Here is a 4,367-nt window from a genome sequence, read left to right as displayed (position 1 = left end):
AAAATTGATTGTCCTGGGAATTCAGGCATTAAACAACATGTATGGGGCTTTAAAATTTTTCAGCTCCCCTTCTTTCTAACCAAGCAAACTTTTGAATTGACAAATAAATGCAACTCTTTTATGAACAAGAAAATCAAACAAATTGCACAAAATTACTATAAGACCTAAAAGAAAACTTCTCACCCAAGCATTAGAGCAAGATGAATATAGTATGTATTATAGCTATTTAATTGCATTGATGACAAAATAGTGCTTGGAACATACACGTCACTGTTTAGAGAGGGGAACGATGGCAGAAAGCAATAACTAAATTAAAACTAGTGTATTGTCTTCCAGTGGGAGGATATATGCAATTCCAAATGAAAGAACAACATCTGTCTATTAACATGGGTAGATCTCTAAATCATACAGAGTAAAACAGGGGGATTTTCCAATTGACTCCAATTGATTAGACTGTGTGTTTTCTACAGGAATATATTGGTACATAAGCGTTTTTAAAGCTTAGAAAAATACACAGGAAGATTTTAGTTTTATTTGGAAGTTTCTATCATTCTTTCTCTTTTTATTTCCAACCATTCATTCATGTTGAATCTTTCAACTTTTTTTTTGGAAACGGGATCCATGTGCAGGGTTGTTACATGGGTATATTGTGTGATGCTGAGGTTTGGGATACAGATGGCCCTGTCACCCCAGTGGTGTTCACAATACCCAATAGGTAAGTTTTTCAGCCCATGCTCCCCTGTTCTCCCTCTCTATCTAGTGGTTCCTAGTATCTGCTGTTCCCGTCTTTATGTCTATGTGTATTCAATGTTTAGCTCCCCTTGTAAGTGAGTACATGCAGGATCTGGTTTCCTGTTCTTATATTAATTCACCTAAGAACATGGACTCCACCTGTATCCATGTTTCTTTTTAAGAGAAGAGCAAACTAAAGCAAAAGGAAGCAGAAAGAATGAACTAGTAAAGATTAGAGTAGAACTAAATAAAATAGAGAATAAAAACAAAATAAATAAAACAAACAATACAAAAACTGAAAAATTTTTCTGAAAATCCCTAAGTAAGGGTGCAATGCATCGTTTAGGATAATTTCATGAGAATCAGTCTTTAAGAATGTGATAGTTTGGATTAATACCAAGTTAGTTTCCATTGTGCAAAGAAGCTTTGCTTCGATAAAGATTTGTTCTCTTTCCATTCCTTTGTGTCACTATTGTCGTACAAATTACATCTTTACACATTATAAACCCATCCAAATGGTTTTATAATTATTACTTTTATCAGCTGTCTTTTAAATCAGATGGGAGAAGAAAGGAGTTACAAAAAAAGCATTTAGATTGTCTTTCATATTTACCTATATAGCTACCTTTATAGTCCTCTTTATTTTTTCAGGTGAATTCAAGTTACTGACTAGTGTCTTTTCCTTTCAGCCTGAAGGGCTATCATTGTATTATTCTTTATAAGTCTTATTTTCTTTTCGACTAACACACAATAATTGCATGTATTTACAGGGCACAGGGTGATGTTTTGATGCATGTTTACATGTGTAATGATTAAACAAGGGTAATTAACATATCCATCACCTCAAACATTTATTATTTTTTTGTGGCAACAGTGTTCAATCCTTTCCTCTAGCTATTTTTTTATATACATTATTTTTAACTGCAGTTACTCTGCTGGGCAATAGAATACGAGAACTCATTCCACCTGCCTAACTGGAACTTTATACCTGCTGATCAGCCTCTCCTCATCACGCCTCCTCCCTGCCCTCCCCAGGCCCTGGAAACTACTATTCTTCTCTTTACTTCTATGTTATCAGCTTTTTGGATTTCAGACATGAGTGAGATCCCTCGACATTTGTTCTTCTGTGCTTGGCTCATGTCACTCAACATAATAGTTTCTAGGTTCATCCATATTGCTGCAAAGGACAAGAATTTATTATTTTTTATGGCTGAATACTACCTCATTGTGTCTGTATACCACATATTCTTCACCCATTCTTCTGTTGATGAACACCTACATTGATTGCATATCTTGGTTACTGTGAATTGTGCTGCAATAAACATGGGAGTATAATCATTTCTTTGACATATTCATTTCATTTCCTTTGGGTATATACCCAGAGGTAGGATTGTTGAATTACATGGTAGTTCTGTTTTTAATTATCTGAGGGACCTCCATAATGTTCTAATGTACTAATTTACATTCCCACCAACAGTGTTTAAGAGTTCCTCTTTATTGACATCCTCACCAGCATTTGTTAAGTTTTGCCTTTTTGAAAATAGCCATTCTAACTGGGTTGAGGTGATATCTCATGTGGCTTTGATTTGCATTTCCTCTAACTGTGATGGGTTTTGGTTTTTTTTCACACACCTGTTAGACATTTGTATGTCTTCTCTCGAGAAATCTCTGTTCAGATCTTTTATCCTTTCTTTAATCAAAATATTTTCTTTTTTTGCTACTGAGTTGAGTTCCTCGTGTATCCTGGATATTAACCCTTTGTCAGATGCATAGTTTGCAAACATTCTCTCCTCTTCTGCAGGTAGTCTTTTTGTTCTGTTGTTCCTTTGCTGTACAGAAGCTTTTTAGTTTCATGTAATTCTATTTGCCTATTTTTGCTTTTGTTGCCTGTGCTTTTGAAGTTCTGTTCAAAAAATACTTGTCCAGACCAGTGCCATGAAGTGTTTCACCTATGTTTTCTTCTAGTAGTTTAACGGTTTTGGGTCTTACATGTGAATTCCCCATTCATTTTCAGTTGATTTTTGTATACAGTGAGAAATAGGGGTCTATATTACTCTTCTTAAGCCCTCTGTGGACATCTTTTTTCCCTGATATTTTGTTGCAAGTTTTTGGTCAAATTTTTTTTGTCTCAAATGATATCTCATATGGCTGCATTGTTAAACAATTGCCACTGATTGTTTCACCCAGTAGATAGGCTTTATTCAGTGGGGTGAGTTCTGTGTCAGGTCAGATAGCTCCAAAGCTCTGAGAATGGCTTTTCCTTGTGAGATAGTCAAATAAAGTCAAAGTTCTGAATTTTTGAAGATTTCTAAGCCCAGCATTTTTCTTATATTGGCTGCAAAGCTGCTACCTCTCACAGATATTGTAGTCTTGAATTGGAAGTTTTTAAGACAACTGTGGAGCCAGGTAGAAGGATATGGAAATAGATCAAGTTAAAAGCCACAGGCCCTGCTATTCCTACTGAAGTTCAACAGTTCTTCTTGAATAAATGCTCCTCAGGTTGTTGCCACATTTTGGTGAATCTCAAGAATTCTGAAAAAGTTGATATTGAAATATTTTGTCAGAGTTGTTGTTGCTTTCCTGAAAGGGAATATTTATAGATATTCTCACACAGGGGTGTCTGATCTTTTGGCTTCCCTTGGCCACGTTGGAAGAAGAATGATTGTCTTGGGCCACACATAAAACACATTAACATCAATGATAGCTGTTGAGCTAAAAAAAATACAAAAAAAATCTTATAATGTTTTTTAAAAGTTTCCAAATTTGTGTTGGGCTGCATTCAAAACTGTCCTGGGCTGCATGTGGCCCCTGGGCAGTGGGTTGGACAAGCTTAATATACTATTTCAGAAGTCCTGTCCCCCAGGCTGTCTTGCAGCAGAGGGTTTCCCTAGAAGATATACTGTCCAGAAAAGCACACTTATTCTATCCATGTTTTATAGATTTAACTGTGTGTCCCCATCACCCCAAAATTCATATGTTGAGGTCCTACCTAACCTCCAATGTGATCTCACTTGGTGATAGGGCTTTGAGGAGGTAATTAAGGTTAAAAGAAGTCATAAAGATGCAGTTCTACATCAATCGTAGATTGGATAATAAAAATGTGTTAAATGTATGCCATGGAATACTATGCAGCCATAAAAAAGAATGAGATCATGTATTTTGCAGAAACATGGATGAAGCTGGAAGATGTCATCCTTAGCAAATTAACTCAGGAACTGAAAACCAAATACACATGTTCTCACTTATAAGTAAGAGCTAAATGATGAGAACACATGGATACAAAGAGAGGAGCAACAGACCCGGAGGCCTACTTGAAAGTGGAGGGTGGGAGGATGAAGACAATCATGAAAAATAATGATTAGTTACTAGGCTTAGTATCTGGGTGACAAAATAACCTGTGCTACAAACCCCCATGATATGAGTTTACCTGTAAAACAGACCTGCACATGTGTCACTGACATAAAATAATAGTTAAATAAAGGTGGGGTTTTAATTTGCTGGAATTGGTGGCCTTATAACAAGAGGAAGAGCAAGGCCTCCTCTCTCTCCAGACATGCATGCCAAGGAAAGGCTGAGTGAGGGCACCTGGAGAATGTGGCCCTTTGCAAGCCAAGAAGAAAGTCCCCACCAAGAAC

The 4,367-nt window shown here is 36.5% G+C and overlaps 1 long non-coding RNA gene across 1 annotated transcript; it reads left to right on the top strand.

Moving 5' to 3' along the window:
- The first annotated feature begins 1,884 nt into the window (after positions 1-1,884).
- LOC116535718 lies at positions 1,885-3,447 on the top strand. Its single transcript, XR_004262339.1, has 3 exons — positions 1,885-1,895; positions 3,159-3,163; positions 3,347-3,447. It is a non-coding gene; the product is annotated as an uncharacterized LOC116535718 (long non-coding RNA).
- Positions 3,448-4,367: the final 920 nt, after the last annotated feature.

This window comes from Sapajus apella, unplaced genomic scaffold (assembly GCF_009761245.1).
Source record: "Sapajus apella isolate SASKATOON/1434 unplaced genomic scaffold, GSC_monkey_1.0 scaffold96, whole genome shotgun sequence".
Classification (NCBI taxonomy): domain Eukaryota; kingdom Metazoa; phylum Chordata; class Mammalia; order Primates; family Cebidae; genus Sapajus; species Sapajus apella.
This window is presented reverse-complemented; position numbering and strand designations above follow the sequence as displayed.